At 36.9% G+C, this 23,196-nt stretch overlaps 1 pseudogene; it reads left to right on the top strand.

Annotated features, from left to right (window-relative positions):
• LOC114754209 (uncharacterized) overlaps positions 1-23,196 on the top strand; it is a 159,416-nt pseudogene that overhangs the window by 117,021 nt on the left and 19,199 nt on the right.

Below are 23,196 nucleotides of genomic sequence, written 5' to 3'. Positions count from 1 at the left end.
TTTTTGGTTTTTAACATTTAATGAAATGCCAAGACTAAATGCAATTAAATCAAATCTAAGTTACTATGTTTTTGAATTTTTCTAAGATAGTAGTAATGTAGTGGAAATTAATGATATGTAATCTCTTGAACATGGCTTTGAAGCAATCATAGTTCAAAATAATTTTGGGAGTAAAAATCACTAAGCTTTCTAAATGAAAAACCTTAAAGAACTCTTTAAGTCTAGGATCTTAATCAATAGCACCCATTTCTTAAGATCCTATTAAGCTCACTTAGTGTGTGTATTAAGATTAATTAATGCACTTGGTTAAATGCAAGCCTGGATTAACTCAACAATCACACAATACCATGCAAGAAAGAGAGTATCAAAAGAGTTGCATAGAAACATATATGTAACCACATATATTGAAGCTCAAATTCAACATTAACTAATCCAATACACAAGATAATCATCCAGAATTGATTACAACCATAATCAAAATAGTTCAACCCAAATTTACAAATCCTAAGACCTAGAAATTCATAAATAAAGAACTAGAACTTATGGATGAAGCTAACTCCCCTTTGAAGCTCTTGGAACTCATGCTTCTTCCACCATATTCAAGAGTTGAGAAGCTTAGCTCGTCATAACTCTTGAATCAACTCCAACTAGGTATTGTTCTTCAGCCATAGCAGTAGCAGATAGAAGAAATGGAAATGGGATTAGGGTTTCTGAGGGAGAGATGAGAGAAGAGGATGAAAGAAACGTAGGTGGAGGCTGAATAATGAGAGTCTCATCTCATCATACCCAAAATAGGGTTTCTAACCCAAAATTTGCGTGCATGGGTCGGTTTCTGGGGATGGATAGGTCAAAATTTCCTAAAATGGTCGGGTATGAGATTTGCTTATACGAGAGGTTCGCCGCGGCGAAACATGACAGAGCGCCTTGCTTCAACAGATGATTTTCACCGCGGCGAAGTCAGATGTGTGCCGCGGCAAACTTAGGTAGAAGATCCTTTCCTGCTTCTTGTGCCTTGAGTTCTTCAATTCTGGCCCCAATCTTTAGTGTCCTACAATAAAAAAGCAACAAATTGAAGTATCAATTGTCCTAGAAATCAATTGAATCCAATTAATAACCAATTATGATAATTTAATCCTCAAAATGACACTAACTTAAAGTAAGGATTCCTAATCTAAATTACGCACAATTATCATTAAAAAGGGCCAGAAAATATCACAAAATCATGGATAATGAAATGAAAAGATAATAATATCTTGAGCTCAATCAATGGGCTTACTCTTTCCCATTCATGCACATACACTTTCATTCATGCCATAAATATTATAATTAATTACATGGCATCATATGCATCCATAATATAAATTACATAATAAGAGAATTACACAATGAATAATAATATCATTCATTGACATCAATAATTCTCCACTTTCTTCTCCTTGCTTCTCATGCCATTATTGCCCATCATTGATTGACCTATATGGTTGGTTAGGGAGGGGTGAGATTCGGGAGAATCTCAGTAGCAAACAATACTACATAATCATGCTAGATGGATGCTAATACACTACATGTAATTTGTTTATTCTCTTGTTAATTAGTGACATACTACCATGCTCAAAGCTAACTTCTTGATGCATGGCCATGGAGACATAATCTACTCATCATGAATAGCAATTACAGCAGCTAAAATGTCACACCTTACTATAATATTGACTTAGGCTCCTTTTCAAAATCATTTTTGACCACATTGGATGGTCTTGGGCTCACTTTTTTAAAAAAAACGCTAATTTTCGGATTTTTACTGTTCATCGGGTAAAAATCCAGTTTTTCTGGTCCAACTTCAAAAATTCATAACTTATTCTATAAAAATCCAATTGGGGTGGTTCAAAATTCTACTTAAATATCTTTACGTCCTCTTTCAAGAAAAAATAATCTCATTGTCCAATTCTTTATGAGAAAGCGTCAGGTTTTTGAGAAAACAACACTGTCCATTTGCCAAAAACCCTGATGTCCAGATTCTGACCATTAACTTTGAAAAATCATTATAAATCGTATACTGGTCCATTTTTAACGTATTAGCTATCAATTTGAAGCTCAGGATGTCATCTTTCATTATACAAAATTTCACGATTTAAAGCATTCGGGAACATAATCAAAAAGCCACATGAACCGGTCAGGGTCAGTTTGCTTCCAGCACTGTTAGTTTAATATTTACATAACCAAAATAAGCTCACGAATTTTGTGGCTAAACTCCACAAATCAACCTTCAATCTGCAGCTTCCCTTTTGAAGATTCAGGCCCTAAAATGTTACATGATTCTTGGGGGATGAGATTTTTGGAAATCCCAGTAGTAAATTAATCAACTATATCACCAAGCAAGCATCATTATTATGCATGATCACATTAGCTACTATGGATGAACTAACATGCTTATCATTTGGCAAACTCAATCATGCAAAGGCCAAAGCAAGATACTATAAAGAGCAGCCACATAACAATCAAGAGAGCTTAATCACAATAATAGCAATTAACCATACAATAATCAACAATGCTAGTTAGTGGTAGTAGCTTGGTTTAACTTACTACCTTGCTTCAAAAGTCTTAGCCTCTCTTCCTTCTCCTCTTTCCCTTGGCAAATATCAAACCCTAACCATGTGATTCAACAAAAATGGCAGCAAGAATCATTATCCAACCATGAAAAAGCAAGAACATACATCAAAATGATTCTTGAACCATAAAGTTCCCTCCTTTGTTCACTAGTTTTAGATTTGGCTCTCTCTAACCCTAAAAATCACTCCTTGACTTGTTCCTACATGGATTTTCATGTAGATTCCAAAAATGAGCTTAGATTTGTGAAAATAAAACTGATTCTTCCAGCCACAAACTGACCAAACCACTAAAGGTTTTGACCCAAAATTTTCAGCTTTGCTTTTAGGCTTCCAACACTTGTTTCTTTTAGTCTACCCTACACCATTCCTCATTTTAAGCATCATGGAAGCCTTAAAACAATGAAAAGCTCATCCTAGGGTCCAGTTCTTTACTTGACTGAAAATAACTCTCACAACAACAACCATGAAAAATGCTTTAGAATCACTTAAACTCACTTGCCAACACTAGGATCTAGCTTGTGTTGTTGTGTCTTAGCAAGTGTTATGATCAAAACTTCTTTGCCCTTTTTATTAATCAGTTTGGTCCACATTAAGAGAGGGAAGAGACAGATTTTAAATCATAAAAATGAAAGAAACCAAAGCAAGAACACTTCTAGGACCAAGATCTAACCTTGAAACCTTGCTAGGATAGTCAAAAGTGCTCCCTTTCTCCTTGTTTCCTCTCAAACTCTCTCTTTTCCTCTATTTTTCTCCCTTGCACGAAATGAACATCTGAAAATGGGGAGGGAAGAGCTTGATTAAGGCTTCAAAATATCCCAACCACCTTCTTTAATGATAGTCCAAGTGTCATTATCCTACTAAGTCTTGATTCCTCTCTCTTAATTAACATAATTCCAAATGAAATTATTTACTAAAGTCAAAATCCTCTCCATTCATGGAATGACAATTGGCTAATTCAAATCTTCTCCTTGAGGAGCTTGACAAATGGCTCAATAGGATCCCTTGGATTTGCAAGATACCAATCTTGCTTTATCGGTATACTTTAGGCTCTGAGTTTAACTTCTTTTTTATAATTACAGTAACTTAGTCTCTGTAATTATTTTCTATCAGATCCTTAATTTATTCTCCTCATTATTATCTTCCCAAATTTCCCTCTTTGTCTCAAAATTAATTTCCTAATATTTAAATAAAAAAGAAAATTAATTTCCTTCTCTTTAGGGATTTTTCCACTTTTCACATTTATTTGGAAAAATCTTGGACACTTGAGGGTTTCCATTTAATTCCATAATTCCTTATAATTCCTTGGGATCTCATAGGAATTTTCTCAGAATTTTATTCCTCTTAAAATATTTATTTGGAATTTTCCAAATAAAATCCCTCAATTAGCCTAAATCACCCTTAAATTCTCTTATAATTTCTCTAAGGGTAATTTGGTCATAAAACCAACTTTATAATTTCATATAACTCTCAAAGGATATTATCCCTATTTTTCCTTAATTTTCCATGACTCGAAAATATTTTTCCTTATTTACATTTGACCAATTTTCTTTAATTAGTCAATTTCCTATAATTGGCTTGGAAAATTACTGTAATTATTTTCCACCAAAATTCTTTGACTTTTCCTTATTATTTTTAATCCTCAATAATTTGAAAATATTTTTTATCTCTAATTATCATAATACTAGATGTGACATAAAACATGTCACAATAACATTCAATAACATGTACACGGCAACATACAAGCATATAACATCAAGCAATGATAATAGGTAAGTTCACTACCTTGCACCTCAAGCTTTCCTCTTACTTTTCCTTTGACTCCCTTGACTTTCTAACCATGTGGGCATTTGGTCAACATCACCAAACATCCTCTTGGATGTTCCAGAGGTCCTAAATATAACCATAATGATCATACAATCCATTAGGACCACTAGATTACATAAAGTTCAAGACTATCTCTCTTGAACCTCAACCCTTTCTCTTAGTCTTAGGGTTTTTTTTCTAACTTTTCTAACATAAATCTCATCATTTCCCATCCTTAAGATCTATTTCTTGTCAACTAGGACCACTTTAGATGGCCTTAGATTCAAGAAGATCAAATCTGGAAATTATGCTTCGCGGGTACTGTTCACGTAGAATCTCTAGAATTTTTGTTCAACTTTGAAACTTCATAATTAATTCTATAAAAATCCAAACTGAGTGGTTCCAAGTGTCACTGAAAGCCCTTTAAGTTAACTTTACACGAAAAATAGTTTCAGGAACCAATTCCATGCTGAACAGTACCGGAATTGTACGGAACTCGACACTCTTCCAAAAGTTCAACACTCTTTCCAGATTTCAAACCCTAACTTTGAAAAATCACCATAAATCGTACACATATCCAAATGAAGTTTTCTACACATGGATTTAAAGCTCACAGAGTATACTTTAAGCATGAAAAATTTCAGAATCAGATACACACAGTAACTAATCCGAAATAGGCATAAAATCAGGTGCTATAACCATCACACACCTTGATCTTGAAGCTTGAACTTAGGTGGACTTTCTCTCACTAAAAATGGCTCTTTCTCTCTCTAGATGCAAGAGCGGCAGAGTTTCCCCTATAGATCCTTGCGTGGCCAAAATATGAAGGGGAGGGAGTGCCTATTTATAGCCAAAAATTTGGCTTGAATGGACCAAAATACCATTGATGGCTAATAGAAAGGGTAAGGGCAATTTTGGAACTTCAAGTTGACTTTTACATCATCATTGCATCATCCTCTTGCATCATGCTTATCTTAACCTTCTAGAAGATGCCAAGTGTCATGAAAGTGGTGGAGGAGATGGGAGATTAGATCCTAGTCGTTGGATCAAACTTAATTCCTCCGAATTTACTTGGCCGAAGTTTCTCCGGCTTCTATTATGGCCTTTCGGAGCTCAGAAAATTCTTCTGTCTGCTCTATAAATTCTTTTTAATTCTAGAGAATATCTATGAATTTTCTTAAGCCACAACACTTCCTTTAAGCCTTGCATAAAAATTCATTTACTAAAATGCCCTTTTATCGGCATAATCGGCTCTTTAATTTATTAAAGTCATTCCACTGACCTTTTGTTTACAGGACTAATTTTATAAATTACTACAACCTTTCAATCATTTTACCTCATTTTTGTATACATTTTTTAGGTCTCTTGCTATTTTAAATAATTATCTCAAATAATGTACTTTTTACTGGCCAAAACCTCATAAATTCCATTTAAGCTACCTCAGGGGTATTTTCATCCTTTCTATTCACAGAAGAGCCTTAGAATATTATTTTCCATTTTTTAGGATTTTCTTGGAATTCTCTGTATACTCTTCCATTTCTATCCTTGTTGGTCATAACTTTTTGAATTTACGGTTGAGTCCTTGCTTGGACTTAGCTTCATATAATCCTCTCTTTGAGGCTTCTAACTTAATCCTTGGCCTGTATCTAGCCTCTTTTCTCTCTCTGGGCCTTCGAGACTTTACTGGAGCCTCTAACTTTGATTACACTGTAGCCCCTTAAAACTTCTACTTTGCAGTTTAGTCTTTGAAACTGCTTTAACTTCCTTTCTCATCTTTGGGACTTCTGCTCAAAAGGGGTCTAGCAGCCTATCTAATTCAGGCTATCTCTGATACTTCTAAGCCTAAAAGTTCGGATGTTACAATTCGAGAGCTCAAAGGGATGGTGGCCTCTCTCTACAACAATTTCTCTGCCGCCAGCACTACTTTTAACTTTGAGAATTTACTCTTTTATCCACCCTCTCCTCCTCATCATAAGCCTACACCTCTTACCTCTGCTATACCCGCTTCTCCAATTTCCACTTCACCATCTGTACCCCTTACCTCTCCTACTCCTTCTTTAGCCCTTATTACTGTTCCCCAACCAGTCCCTTCTCTGTATTTTCCACCATTCTCTCCACTTTCTCACCTTCCACCTCTTTCTATTCCACTGCCCATACCTACTGTTTCTATCCTTCCCCTTCTTCATCTGATGCTAACAAAAAGGGGGAGAAGGATTCTGATGTTTATTTTCTTTTTCTGATGTTGTTTAATTTTTTTTTTCTGATGTTTAGTTTCTTGCCTTTACTGATATGCCTTTTACTGTTTTGTATTTTGAGTTTTGTGTAATTTTCTTACTGATGTATTCTGACAGTTCATGCTATCAATTACACTTTTCTATTGCCTTTCTGTCTCACTTTGATCTGTCAAGTACCTTTGCTATTTTAATTTTACTGTTATCTGATGCTACATGGTTAATATTCCTTACCTATGTTTTGTCATCATCAAAAAGGGGGAGAATGTTAGGATTAAGGTTTTGATGATAACAAAGTAAGTAATTTGTGTTTCAGTATGATTGATCGATCAAGGACTTATCGATAAGCTGGTACATAATATCTCTGTACAATCAAGTAACTTAGCAGAAACTTTGACCGATAACTTGTTAGATAATGTGTTGATCGATCAATTAATCGATCATTGTTAACTTAGTTAGGTACAAGAATCTGGAGTAAATTATCGATCATATGATCGATAATCAAGATGATTGAACATCAGTCAGATAAGGGGACACAAATCTGATAGGCATTTATCAATAACATGATCAATAAACAGATTATCGATGAGAAGATAGATAAATGGCAATGCATTCTACTCACTCTATGTTTTGCTTTAGTCACCATTTATCAATCACTTTATCGATCAGTTATTTATCGATAATATGATCGAACATTGCTTCATAACTCTGGGTACAAGTAATTATTTCAGTAGCTTATCGATAAGCAAATTATCGATCACATGATTGATAATCAGCACATCGTTTTTAAATCATAGTTCTTCAATCACGAGATCGATAATCTCATTGTCGATAATATGATTGATCACCGCAATTCATGTTTACCTTGTTTTCACATAACGTGATCGATAAATCAGTTCTTTGATTTTACAATAATAAGCCTCTTTATCGATCACTTGATCGATCATTCATTAATCGATCACCTATTCGATCAATCTACATTGCCTGTGTTTTCACTGAATATACTTTTGCTTATTGTTTATCGATAAGGTTATCCATCATCTATTTATCGATAATGTGTTCAAAAATTAGTGCTTTAAAATCTATTTCTATAACACTTTGTTTATCGATAACTTGATCGATCAATTAGTGTTTGATCACTTGCTTGATCATGAGGTGATTTCAGTTTAAACCTTAACTAGTCACAATGTTTCTCAAAATTTATCATCTATTTCATTCGAGCTTTTCTCAGCCTTCATAATTGTCTTAATTCTCTATTTAAAGAGATTTAAAATCAAAAGTGACCTTGATCTTCTTTTTCTATGCATATCAGTATGATGTCACTATTTCCTTTTATTGATCACTTGATCGATAAATCATTGATCCATCACTTGATTGATAAACTTAGTTATCTGTTTCAAAAGTGCTTACTCTGAATAATCGATAACCTGATCGATCAAGTAGTAATCGATCATCACTTCGATCAAGCACGATCAGTTATTATTCAGCACATTTAACAACTGATTGATTCTAACCGTAAACTGTGAATGTTCATTTTATCATTTGTTGGGTTCTACCTTTGATCTTACTCTACAAAGAAAAACTTATTGAATCAATGTATTATTGTAGATTACGAAGAAAAACCCAACGGCTCTCTAACAGTTGTCCAAGTAGCCTATAACCTACCTTATCAGAAGCATTAATGGCGGAAACCGTTGCAACTGGGAAAACACGCAACCGAACTCTCAACGGCTAGAAGCTCTTCCGTCTAACGGTTACTAAATACCTCAACTATAAAAGGCATGAAGAAGCATCAAATGAACAAATTGAATACGCGAGCTACCCTCTGTTGATTATTTACTGTTGCATTCAATACTTTGTTCTTCCATATACCGAGCTTCAGTGATTATCATTTATTCACTCTGTAAGAGAGTTTACATTTTCATCATCAATCACGTCTTGTGTGATACTCAAGAGTGTGGACTCTTGAGTGGGTTTGTAACCTTACGGGAAGTAAAGGGGAGTGATTGAGAGTATCAATTACTGTACTGAGGCACCAAGAGCCCAATCAATCTTGGAACATAGTGGAATACTCAGAGGTGTTCTGAGGACTGGACGTAGGTCAAATGGTTGAGACTGAACCGGTATAAATTTTGTGTCCATTTTTCTACGGTGAAATCTCTCTAACTCACACTCTCTGTTTCTGTTAAAACATTGTTTTAATTTCACAAAATTTTTATAACTTACCCAATTCACCCCCCTCTTGGGTGAGACTGCTACTAACATAGGAGAGGTAGATGGTGCAGGCTCATGGTGAGGAGGAGATGGTGGATGAGAGAGTAAGTCCTTAAAGCTAAAAGTAGTGCTAGGGGCAGAGAAGTTGTTACAGAGAGAGACCACCATCCTTTTAAGCTCTCAGATCTCTTTGTCAACATGGTCAAATCTCTGAGAAACCTCCTTTTCCAAAACCATCATTGCTTGTCAGTGAAGATCGAGGATTTTAGAAATGCCCTCAAATTTTCTGTCTGAGACTTCTCTATAGTCTTTGGCCGTGGTGTAAAGTCTCCTCTCAAATTCTTGGAGTTCTGCTTGGAACATCTCCTTGATGGATCTCTCCAGAAATGATGGTCTAGGGGTATGAGAGGGAGCTGTAGTGGATTCAGCCTCATCCTAAGTTCTAAAAGTGCTAGTAGCCGATTGCTTCCCCTTATCTTTTTTATTCTTCTTCTGTGAAGGTTTGAAGGGTACAGGGATCCTCATTTTGTTGAGCAGGGTGATGCCAAAAGTAGGAACTTTGGTTTCGAGTTCTCCCGGTTCAAAAGGGGCAATGTTATTTGCCTGTAGGATGTATGTGGCCAACTGAGGGTAGGGGATTGGTGTAGACTTGGATTTGTTAAGAACAAAATCCTTCATCTCATTATAGATCAAATCCCCAATGTTGATCTTATCCCTGCTGATAATCCTAGCCAGCAGTAAATAATCATCTTGAGTTAAATGTGAAAAGCTCCCGGATTTGTTGATCATGCTCCTCGAATAGATATAGTGAATTATTCTATAATAATCACACATCTACTTAGGTGGAAAGTTTAGCTCTTCGTGGTAGTCATCACTCTGTATCAAAATCATATAAGCTTTTATATCATTCATATCTCCCCCTCTCATAGATTCTTGGGTTCCCATCTACTCATTCAGCTTAGCACCAGTAATGTGGAAGGTTCGTCCTGTAAGTTTGACCCTTAAATTAATCTTCTATCAGATTATCCTGCTCATCATATTCTTCTACTGATTCCATATTGCAGTAAAATTTCTTAATTACTTCAGGACAATATTCTTCATCAATAATCAACCAATTCGAATAGCATTCCAGGGGGTCACTTAAGTCCAAATTAATTTGTTTATTTTTCTTTAAACTCTCAATATCCAAAGACACAACAGGACAAAACCTTTGATTTGCAAAATCTATCTTAAACTTAGCTGAATTCACATCTTTATTTGGGTTTCCAATCAACACCTCAGAAAAATCAGATGGAATACCTTCAGTAGGAATTTGCCGTGACACACCTTCACTAGCTCTCTGTTTTTTTTGCCTCGATTACTTGGGGATGAGAACTCTCAAGGCGGTCTCTATAGCTTTCTGAACTGAGGCTCCTTCATCTGACTCAGTTTTCAATTCTTCAGTGACTACTGGTAGCTTGGATCTGGACCAGGGAGATTTTCTTTGAGGAGTGGGTTGCTCTTCAGCCTGACTCTCTCGAATTTTAAGGACTCCTCTCTTCTTTGATGATTCTTTCCTCACTTTCAGTCTATTCCTCTTCTTAGTACCCAAATGTCACACCTTCTTATCGGATCCACTTAGGGTTTAATAAAAACCATTTTAGACCACATTGGATGGTCTTGGACTTAAAAATTCATGAAAAACGCTGATTTTCGGATTTTTACTGTTCATCAGGTAAAAATCCAGTTTTTCTGGTCCAACTTCAAAAATTCATAACTTATTCCATAAAAATTGAAATGAGGTGGTTCAAAATTCTATTTAAAGCTCTTTAAGTCCTCTTTCAAAAAAATAATATCGTTATCCAATTCCTTATAAAAAAGTGTCAGGTTTTTGTGAAAGGTAACATTATCCATTTGCTAAAAGCTCTTTTTCCAGATTCTGAACCTCAACTTTGAAAAATCATTAAAAACTGTATACTTGGCCATTTTTAACGTGCTGCCTATCACTCTGAAGTTCAGGATATCAACTATAAGCATACCAAATTTCGTGCAAAGATTCGCTTGGTAACTAAATAAAATGTGTCTCTAAACTAACGTCCTGCTTAAGGGTTACAGCACCAACCATAGATAATTATACATAACCAAATGTCCACGAAAATTTTATGGTATGACACCATAATTAGCCTCCATTCTGCAGCTTGCTCTTGAGAAGTTCAGGCCCTAAAATGTTACATTATTTTTGGGGGATGAGATTTTTGAAAATCCCAGTAGCAAGATCAATCAACCAAAACATTACATGCATCAATTACAAGCATTTCAACCTTTTGCTATTAATAGGGAACTACTTTACCTCATACATGTAGCACTCTAACATGCAATAGCCAAGGCACATAAAGCAAGGAGTATAGCTAAACAATCATCATCATCATTTAGTTCAACCACATAATAGCACATGAAATTGCATAGCAATCAATGCAACATTCAACATTAAGGCTAATTAAATCTTACTACCTTAATCCAATGCTCTTTGATTTTTCTTGTTCTTCTTTCTTGCTTCCACAAATGCCAAATCCTAACATGACAATCCCCAAAAAGGGCAGCAAGTATTATTAAACATTCCACATAAAAATCAATCACATAACTCAAGAAGCTCCTAAACCCCTTAAAGCCTCTATCTTTGTTTCTTGAATTTTTAGAGTTGTTTTCCATAAACCCTAAAAATTCCCTCTTGACCCTTTCCTACATGGATTTTCATGTAGATTCCAAATATCTACTTATATTTAACAAAATAAATTTTTCTCTTCCAGTTTCAGCTTGACCGAACCCTTAGGGTTTAAAACTCAAAAATTGCAACTTTGCTTCTATGGCTTCCAACACTTGTTCTTTAGGTTTACCCTACACCATTTTTCATTTTGAACACAATGGAAGCCTCAAAACTTTGAAAAACACATCCTAGGGTTCAGATCTTGTCTTGGCCGAAAATGACACTCAAGGAAGTAACCATGAAAAATGCTTCAAAACCAACTATAATCACTTGCAAACACTAGGATCTAGCTTGTGTTGTAGTATTTTAACAAGTGTGATGAGCAAAACTCCCTTTCCCCTTAAACAACCAGTTCGGTCAGCATCAAAAGAGGGAGAGAAGACATATTTTCAACCATAAAAGAGAAAGAAAACAAGGCAAGAACACATCTAGAGCCAAGAACTCACCTTGAACCTTGATTGTATGACCAAAGTTGATGCCTTTCTCTTGGTTTTCCCTCAAAACTCTCTCTTTTTCCCTCTCTTCATGCCTTGCATGAAATTCCCATCTGATTTAGGGGAGAGATGAGCTCATCAATGCTATCAAAATATCCCATCTACCACAATTAATGAAGAGCCAAGTGTCATAAGCCTACTTAGTCTTGCATTTTCTCTTTAATTAACTTAATTCACATTGTAATTAAATTCCAAAGTCAAGATCCTCTCCATTGGTAGCTTGACAATTGGAAAGCTCTAAATATCATCCATTAAAGGCTTGACAAGTGGTAGCTTATGGGCCAAGTAAAGTGCAAGGCTCCGATCAACACTTTATCGGTGCACTTTTACTCCGGGTTTAACTTCTTTTCTATAATTACAGTGCTATGGCCTCTGTAATTATTTTCTCTCAGATCCATAAATTATTCTCCTTATTTTTATCTTCCCAAATTGCCCTCTTTGTCTCAAATTTAATTTCCCAATAATTAAATAAAAAGGAAAACTATTTTCCTTCTCTTTAGTGATTTTTCCACTTTTCCAAAGAATTGGAAAAAATCCTGGATACTTGAGGGTCTTCTTTTAATTTCATAATCTCTTATAATTTCTTGGGATTTCATAGGAATTTTCTTGGGATTTTATCCTTCTTAAATATATTTATTTGGAATTTTCCAAATAAGGACCTTAAATTAGCTTAAATTGCCCTTAAATTCCTTTGTAATTTCTCTAAGGGCAAATTGGTCATAAAACCAATTTTATAATTCCATATAATTCTCAAGGAACCTTTTTCTTATTTTGCCTTAATTTTCTGAGACTTGGAATTATTTTTCCCTTATTTACTCTTGACCAATTTTCCTTAATTAGTCAAACTTTTCATAATTGGCTTGGAAAATTATAATAATTATTTTCCACCCAAAATTCTTCTATTACTCCTTGTCATTTTTTACCCTTAATTATTTATGAATATTCCGATTTCCCAAATACCATATTTCTGGATGTGACATTTCTCCCCCTCTAAAATAAATTTCGTCCTCGAAATTTAAAGTGTATGTTATTGGAAAAGTTCAGGATACTTTTCCTCTGTCTTAGTCTCTATCTCCCTCATAGCTTCTAGTATAAGATCTCTCTAGACAACCTCAACTAGTGGAAACTGCCTGTTTCTTAGCTGTTCCACTTTCTGATCAATAATTCACCCTAGTTTAATCTCAAAGATAGGTTGTCTTGGAGTACAATGTCATCATAGCTTATGACATGTGTCGGGTCTAGATGATACTTCTTCCATTTACATTCGGGGGAATGGTCACTTATAACCTACTGGTCCAATCTTGGACAAAATTTGAAGCAGTCCATTGTAGTTTGAATTTAACTTCTTAAACTTTAGGGATCGACTGACTTCCGTTGTTGGTTACACTTTAATCACCAACCTCAATCTTTAACGGTCTCCTTTAATATTTGAGTAGCTCTTTTGTCTACTTTGAGCCGTTAGAAGTCTTTGCTAAATGACTTTAGTCTACTGGGAAGTCTGATCCACTATCTTAGGACTATACTTACTTCTTTCATTGAACTCTATCCAGCACAAGGGAGATCTACATTTCCTCCCATAGTGTGCTTCTTATAGCGCCATTCAGATACTTGAATGGAAATGGTCATCTTAACTGAATTCGGCTAATGGTAAGTACGTATCTTAATTACCGTCGAAATCAAGCACATATGTGTATATCATGTCTTCTAACATCCATATCGTTCTCTGTGTCTGCCCATCCATCTCAGGATGATAGGCTATACTGGAGTTGAGAGTAGTGTCCATTTCTTTCATAAGGACCTCCAAAACTTCAAGCAAATTTCGGGTCTTAGTCTGAAACCATACTGCTTAGGACACTTGGTAGCTTAACAGCTTCCTTAACTTTCATCTTCTATTATCTGCTAGTCTTAGTGCATTCTTGCCAAAATGACTAACATTTCTAGCTTTTGCACTTTCTCATACTCTTTTCAGGGTCACCCTTCCTTGTGCTACTTTTGCCTGAAACACTTAACTAAACAGTGCTAACTGGGAACTGAGGCACTGATTCTGATAAGCTTAACCTTGGTACTTTACTGTCTTAGACCCCTTTCCTGATCTATCTTTAGCCGGGTCTTTTCAGCTTACATTCTTGTCTCTTGCCTCATCTTAAGGATTTATCTGTCAATACCTAGTCTGTCTCTGTATCACATAGGTCCTTTCTGTATCTAGAGCTAGCCTGAATGTCTCTTTTTCAGGTCTTATGTCTCTACTCCTCTAACTCCTCTAACTTTGGCTTTCCTCTGCTAATCGGAAGGAAACTAAATTTAGCCTAATTAATGATAAGGTTTTCTGGAAGGAAGTCATGGGTACTCTCTCGGTATCGGTTTTCAACTGTAGGAGGTTTCCATAACCTTAACTTATCCCTGGTCCTTTTCTTCCCAAAGTGGTACCATATTCTTAAGATCTCTGGGAGACTTTTGACCATAGGACTCAGTATAGTCACCTCCTCTCAGTTGATCACCTAACTGATAATTCCCCAAGACTTCTAAAAACCAATACCATTCTCTTAGACTTCGTGTCAATTCCCTAGGCCACCTTTTTTTTTTATCTCTTTAGGTGCCTAAGCCAATCTGTCTTAGGAGTTCTCTTACTTTTCCAGCTGCTCTTACCGTCTCTTACTACTTTAGAACGGTACAGAGGGAGGACTTATGCAACTTCTCTTTCCTCTTCTTTACCTTTCAGTAGGAGCGTACTCTACCATGCATAATGCCCAGCATTTCAAATGCAAGGAGTGCAAGCTCTTACTGGTTGCTATGTCTGTAGCGTGCTAACAAGACATCTTATCCCTTAAAGGGAAGCTTCTCTTTCTGCTCACAATTGCTTTCAGAAGTCATAGGGAGAGGTCTTTGACATTCTTTCTCTTTCTACTTGCTCTAGTACTTTGCTAAGCTCAGACACATCCAAGCCTAGCCTCGTTCCTGGCTAGTCATACTTCCATTGGGTAAGGTCAACTCCGCTTGCCTTGCCTCGGCTGCTTCCCTTTCCTGCTTGGATAGGGTACCTTGCTCCATCTTGAGCAATGTAAATTCTAACTTGGAGGACCAACTCCCATTCTCTCTAGGAAGATCCCTAGCCAAGACCTTATCCCTTGAAAAAGGGTGCCTCTCAACCTAAACTCCAAGCGACTGAGTATCTTTTTAACATTAAGGGGAGCATGCTAACCTCTAACCTAGTTTCCTGCATAGCTAGCTGTCTCATCCTCTTTTTCTTAATCCTTAAGATATTTCACTAGGGCTCTCCATCTGGACCTCACTATCTCAAAGTTCCTATTTATCTATTTCAGGGTTTGAGATAGCTACTCTATCCTAGTGCCTTAGCCCTAACGAGGCTATAACAGTTTATCCAGTTTAGGTTGCTATTTACACCTTCTAAATGGTGTAAAGACTCAACCTCTAACTGTCTCATTCAACTTCTCATCATTACCCTTCCTCTTAAGGGGAAATCGGATAATTCTAATTAATGGCTACTGCTCTCTTCCTGGCTTCTACTTATCTTACTCTTTGCGACCTATAAGAGTCATTACGTCTTGTTGAGATATTACCTCAACATCTGAGGGTTATTGTGTTTATTTGTCATGACTAGAATCCTTGTTTGTAGCGATGAAAGTTACCACTTCCTCTGGTAAGCACTCTATATTCGTTCATCGCCACTAATTCTCTTGGTTATTATGAAGAAACACACTTTTCTCTTAACCTCTGCTAATCTTTGCGTAACTTTATTCATCATACTATTGCCTGTCTAGGCACTTATTATGAAGTTTTACTTAACTTCCGGATTCACTCCATTTCTCTTGGGGGTAGGATTAGGGTTTTGTCCTTGCCATTATGGGACGACAACTGATTCAATCCCATCACCACATCAACTTCATAGAAGGCCTACATATCAAGTCTAAGGCCATATATGTAATATCCTTTAAAAAAAATTCAAAAAAAAAAGTAATTGAAAAATATAATATAATATAATATAATAATATTTTATTATTAAAAAAAACAAAAGTCCAACTTTCCACCGATATTTCGGTGGAAAGTTGGAGGGGGGCTGGAAATTTGGGGAGGGGCGGTGGAAATTTGGGGTTGGGTTTGAAAAACAAACCCCTCCCCCAATAATTGTGTGGGGGTGTTAAACACCCCCCACAATCCATTTCCCCCACGGCAGGCGCAAGAAGGAGCGAGAGAGAGAGAGAGAGAAAGTGTGTGTGAGCGAGAGAAACATACCGGTGAAGCAGAGGGCAAGCTTTGAAGATATTTTAGGTACATGAAATTATCTCTTTTCATCAAACTTTCTTCATAAATATTTCATATATATTTTATGCTTCCTAATAGTAGTATTACCCTAGTGATTAGAGAAAATTTTGAGACTTATATATGATATAAGTTTTGAGTTTTGACAAAAGATGACTATAGAAATTTAGAAGTGAATGAGTTGTTAATTTTAATCGGTTAGATTTGTCCATTTGTTAGTTTTTGGTATTTAAATTAATTTTTCTAGTTGAAAAATCTGTTATATATGATTTATATTATATTTTTACCAATTAAATTCAAGTTAAGCAATTTATTTGGGTTGTTTGACATATTATTAAGATTTTAATCGGTTTAGTTTTATTTATTGGGTGACTAGAGGTTTTAAAATAATTATTGTAACTAAAAAGTTTATTATTTGTGGAAATATATATGTGTGGTAGTTATACCATTAAAGTTTTTTATCAGATTATTTATTTATAAATCCTTGAAGTATTATTGAATTTTTAAGAGTTTGATTTTGAGGTTTAAACTGAAAATGAGAGTTTTTAGAATTTAGAACATAATAATTTTATATTTAGAAATTGTGGAAAATCCTTTTTATTAAGGTAAATAATTTGGAGGTGGTAAATAAATAATTTGGCTTGTTAGAAATTTTAAGTTGTTGCTAAAATACTTAATAATTTTTGAGTTATGAGAGTTGAGGGAATTTAAAGTAAAAATTTAATTAAATCAGAAATTTAAATAATATAGAGAAGTTTAATTAATTAATTAATTAATTTATATTAATATGTGGTTATATTAATTGTGTAGATTAATTATTGGGTGAGCAAAGGATTGACCTTGTGGTAATCCTTAGTATTGCTTTGGCGAGAGGTAACCACTTTCCACTTGTTATATGTGCTAATATGTTGTTTGTGAGTATTTTGCTATTTTGGTATAATGATTTGTTATTTGAAACTCGAGTAGATAAATTATATCTTTTAAGCTATGAAAATTGTCTTGTGGGATTTTTGGAATGGTGATTGAGAAGTTTGGAAAAGATATATGATTTATATCTTATGGATTATACTGAGAAAAGATTGAGACATTTTTCGTTATATTGTGAATGATTGGTTGTTATTTGGATTTTGGATTGAGCGCTATCCTACCACGTGGTAAGGCCGCCATTGGTGCACATTGGTTGGCTTCTTCCTTCGTCCCTAGAGTAAGGGATAGACCCTTGTGGCTTTTTATTCGTCCCCCAAAGTGTGGGATAGACCTGTAATAAGGGATGGATCTTTGTGACTATTTAATCGTCCCCCAAAGTGTGGGATAGGCCTATAGGTCGGTTTGATCCCCTATAGTGAGGGATAGACTTATGTGGCTTGTGTGTTAGCCCCCGTAATGAGGGTTTGGATGATTGAGATTATTTGAGTATACATATTTGTATTTTCATTGGTACATAGATATTGAGATGTAATACTTATCCCACTTGACACCTCATGAGCACATGTTAGTATGTATGATGAGTTGGAAAGTTGATTACTGAGGCGTTTGTCTCACCCCGTGGTTTAACATTTTCAGGCGATAGTTCAGGTGGTGGCCCATCAGGGAAGGCTCCGGAGGCATAGTGTGCTGTTATAGCCTGTATAGCCTCCCTGCTTTTGTTCTATGTGTTGACTTGTTATATATTGCCACATAGGGCTCATTTACTATCATGATGTAAAATAATACTTTTAATTACTACTATCTGGTATGACAAGGCCATGAGGAGGCCTGAGACATCTTAGACTCTGCATGCAACGCTCCTTTGAAAGTGTTGACTTTTGACTAATGAGCTCTATAGTTTATATTAAACTGATTTATCAGTTGTATGTTTGAAAATATAAGTTTGGTTTGGGCTAATGGTTGAATGGTATTCCTGGACTTTGGAAGTCCAAGGCCCAAGGTAACGATCGATGTGGCTCGTAATATAAGTTTATTTCTTTTAACCATGATAGCGATTTTAAAATTTTAAGGTTTCTTCTTTTCTATCATGGTTAATCGTTTGAATAGATCAAAAATTTTGATCTAAATGGGTTTTAAAAGAACGGTTGTCACAATTTGGTGTCAGAGCTAAAGATTCTGTGAAGTGGGTTGCATTACATTGCATTTAGTGGCAATATATAATAATCTCACATAACCTTCCCTGTTACTTTGTGTCTGTGTTTGTCCTTACTTTGTGTTTCTTTTGGTGGGTTCCATCCTTAGGTGGGGAAGATGGTACGGACACGATCCCGACAAACCGATTAGGGTGGAGATGAATCCACAAACCCACCTAATCAACCACCTAATCCTCTGCAGTTTAACCAGGAGGCTTTACTGCAACAGTTAAGGGAAGTGGTAGTTACGGTGGTAGATGAGAGAGTATGGAAGATGGAGGAAGATTTGAGAGTCAAGAAAGCTGTGGAAGAGTTTGAAGGGAGTGGGCTTCCTGGACCATTTGTGGGAAATTCTGTCACCCACATGGGTTCTATTGAAGGAACCAGAGAAGAAAGTAGTTCACAAAGGCGACCAGGAAAAGAAGAAGCGGTGAACCTTAAAAGCGTATGGAAGGACATAGAGTGGCATCACCCAAAGACGTTTGATGGGGGTATGGATCCTGACAAAGCTGAGGCTTGGATAGATGACATGGAGATAATATTTAAAGCTTGTGGCTGTAATACCTACCAAAAGGTACAAGCAGCGGTAGTTTTACTGAGGGACCGAGCTAAGAGGTGGTGGAGGAGCGTAAGCGGCATAGATGACTCGGGGATTACTTGGAACAAATTCAAACAGATGTTCTTTGATCACTACTTTCCTCCAGCCATGAGACAAGAAAAAGAAACAGCTTTTTATGCTCTTCGATAAGAGAACATGCATGAGGATGAGTTTATTGCCAAGTATATTGACCTCTCCAAGCACGTTACCTACCTGCAGCAGAATGATGATCCAGAGTGGATGGCCCGACAATTGATAGAACGGGCAAGGCCAGAGTTGAAACAGCAAATGGCTTTATATGAGTTTAAGAGTTTCGAGGATGCCTGCATGAAACTCAGGATGACAGCCCGCAGAACCCGAGAAGTGGAAGAGAGCCGATGTCGGGATAACCAGGGCAGATTCTCTGGTTTTATGAGACCAACGGGAGGAGTCAATAAAAAGAATAACTACAGTTATGGGAGCTCGGGTAACTCAAGCAGAGGCAAGAGCCAGAATCAGAAGAATTCAGCCCGTGGAGGCTTTATGCAAAGGAGACAGGCTTAGGGGAGTCGTATAGGGGAGATCGGAGTGTCCACCATGAGCCTACCAGATCCACACCAAGTGTTAGTGGTCCTTACATGAGATGTGGGAGAAATCACCCAGGACAGTGTTGGGAATGCTACAGATGCCATAAGTTTGGACATATAGCTCGCAATTGTCCAGAAACGCAGCAGCAAACTCCTAGTTTCAGATCTACAGTGCCAGGGAGAGTTTTTGCTTTGACTAGAGAGGAAGCTGGTATGTCTCCTAATTTGATTAGAGGTACTGTCTCTCTTTAAGGACATGATATACCTGTGTTATTTGATTCTGGTGCCACTCATTCTTTTATTGTTGCGGAATGTGCTCAAAAGTTTAAATTTCCAATGCATGATTTGTCTTACATGTTGAAAGTGTCAACTCCAGCGGGAGCCATTGTGTTAACCACACAGGCGTGTTTAAGTCTTGTACTTAAATTTGAGAATCGTGAGCCTGTGATTGATTTGATTTGTCTACCCCTCAAAGGTATTGACGTGATTATTGGTATGGATTGGCTATCAGTAAATAATGCCATTTTGGATTGCAAAAGGAAGATAGTAACTCTTCCTTTGTGCACTACGATAGTTGAGGCTATTAATGGTCGTTTGTGGTTGTCTGCTACTCAAGCAACTAAGTGTATTCAGAAGGGTTGTCAAGCGTATGCTGTTTTCTTTTTTGTTAGTACGGATAAAGAAGTTGTTATAGACCCAATCGAGGTAGTAAAGGAGTTTCCTGAGGTATTTCCTGAGGAAATATCCGGTTTACCTCCTGAAAGGGAAGTTGAATTCTCCATTGAGCTAGTACTAGGGACAGCTCCAATTTCTAAAGCACCGTACAGAATGTCACCTTCAAAATTGGCAGAGCTGAAAAAGCAAATCGAAGAGTTACTTGAAAAAGGATTTATTAGACCAAGTGTCTCACCGTGGGGATCACCAGTACTGTTTGTGAGAAAGAAGGATGGGAGCTTAAGATTGTGTATAGATTACAGGCAGTTGAATAAAGTGACTATCAAGAACAAATATCCTTTGCCTAGGATTGATGATTTGCTAGATCAATTAATGGGGTCAGCAGTGTTTTCTAAGATTGACTTAAGGTCGGGATATCATCAATTAAGAGTTAGAGCAGAGGACATCCCAAAGACGGCCTTTCGTACCAGATACGGACATTACGAGTTTCTAGTAATGCCTTTTGGTTTGACGAATGCTCCAGCAGTGTTTATGGACTATATGAACCGGATCTTTAGGCCGTATTTGGACAAGTTTATTGTGGTGTTTATAGATGATATTCTGATATACTCTAAGAACGAGGAAGAGCATCGAGGGCATCTTTACATTGCATTGCGAATATTGAGGGATCATCAGTTATATGCTAAGTTGAGCAAGTGTGAGTTCTGGCTTAGAGAAGTGAAGTTCTTAGGCCATGTAGTATCTACAGAGGGAGTAGCTATTGATCCTAGCAAGGTCGATGCCGTATTGAAATGGGAAACACCAAAATCTATGACGAAGGTAAGAAGTTTCGTGGGCTTAGTTGGGTATTATCGAAGATTCATCAAGGGATTTTCTCAGATCGCCATGCCTCTAACTAAGTTGACTAAGAAAGACCAACCGTTTATCTGGAGTGAAAAGTGTGAGGCAGCTTTCCAAGAACTGAAAGCTAAGTTGACTACGGCTCCAGTGTTGACTATTCCAGATCCTAGTAAACCATACACCCTTTATACTGATGCTTCACTTAAGGGTTTAGGGTGTGTCCTGATGCAGGAAGGTAAAGTGGTTGCCTATGCATCTAGACAATTAAGGCCACATGAGGAAAATTATCCTACTCATGACCTGGAATTAGCTGCGGTGGTTTTTGCATTGAAGATCTGGAGGCACTACTTATATGGATCAGAGTTTGAAGTCTTCAGCGATCACAAGAGCCTGAAGTATTTAATAGATCAGAGGGAATTGAATAATAGACAACGTCGATGAATGGAATTCATCAAGGACTACGACTTTGAACTTAAGTATCATCCGGGTAAAGCCAATGTGGTTGCAGACGCTTTGAGTAGGAAAACGGTGCATGTGTTTCACATGAGTTTGGAGGAATACTACTGCTTAGAGAGATTGAGAGATCTCCAAGTGGTGCATGAGGCTCCAGCCACTCTACAATCAATTTTGGGTGATTATGAGTTCTTTCGAGACTTGAAGGCTGCACAGATGGAGGATGACCGGTTACTAAGCATCCGAGAGGAAGTGGAGACCCATGGTGTGCCTGATTATGAAATTGGTGAAGAAGGAATCCTGAGGTACAAGAAGAGGATTTGTGTCCCTAATAATGAAGAAATCAAAAGAACTATTCTAGAAGAGGCGCATCGAAGTAATTACACGATACACCCAGGGATAACCAAGATGTACCAAGACCTGAAAAAGAACTACTGGTAGCCAAAAATGAAGAGGGATGTCACGGACTTTGTAATGAAGTGTCTGACATGTCAAAAGGTCAAGATAGAACATCAAAAACCTCCAGGACTATTAAAGAATCTTGATATTCCCCAATGGAAATGGGATAGCATTTCTATGGATTTCATTACTGGTATGCCAAGAACCCCGGCTGGCTATGATGCGATATGGGTAATTGTAGATAGATTGACTAAGTCAGCGCACTTCCTGCCTATCAAGAGTACTTACTCTTTAGAACGATTGACAAAGCTGTATATAGATGAGATTGTTCAACTTCATGGAGTGCCGGAGTCTATCATTTCAGATAGGGACCCAAGGTTTACATCGAACTTCTAGCAGTCATTACATGAAGCCATAGACACCAAGCTCAGGTTTAGTACTGCTTATCATCCTCAGACTGATGGACAGACTGAGAGGACGATTCAGACTCTGGAGGACATGTTGAGGGCTTGCGCTATAGAGCTAAGGGGTAGTTGGGACACTCACTTGTCATTAGCAGAGTTTACCTATATAACAACAGCTATCACGCTAGTATTTAGATGGCACCATATGAGGCTTTATATGGGAGGAAATGTAGATCTCCACTTTGTTGGACTGAATTAAGTGAAAGAACAATTATTGGCCCAGATTTAGTGGACATCACAACCAGAAAGATTGAGCTGATCAAGCAGAAGTTATTGATGGCCCAAAGTCGACAGAAGAGTTATGCGGACCGTCAGAAGAGACCTTTAGAATTTGAAGTGGGTGATCATGTATTTTTGAAGGTTTCACCTGTTACTGGTATTGGTAGATCCATTAAAGCCAAGAAGCTTACACCCCGATTTATGGGTCCTTATGAGATTTTGGAGCGAATTGGACCTGTTGCATATCGAATTGCACTGCCGCCATATCTTTCCAGTTTACACGACGTGTTCCACGTGTCACAGTTGAAAAAGTATCATCCCGATCCGTCTCATGTTATTGAACCCGAAGAGGTCGAGTTGCGAGATAATTTGACCTATCCAACAGAACCAAAGCGAATTTTGGATGTTAAGGACAAACAATTGAGGAACAAAACTATCCATCTTGTTAAGGTCTTTTGGAAGGGCATGAGTCCTGGTGATGCTACTTGGGACA

This window comes from Neltuma alba, unplaced genomic scaffold (assembly GCF_004799145.2).
Source record: "Neltuma alba isolate B1F8T4 unplaced genomic scaffold, ASM479914v2 tig00010110_pilon, whole genome shotgun sequence".
In the NCBI taxonomy this organism is placed as follows: domain Eukaryota; kingdom Viridiplantae; phylum Streptophyta; class Magnoliopsida; order Fabales; family Fabaceae; genus Neltuma; species Neltuma alba.
Note: the sequence above shows the minus strand (reverse complement) of the source record. Positions and strands in the feature narration are given on the sequence as shown.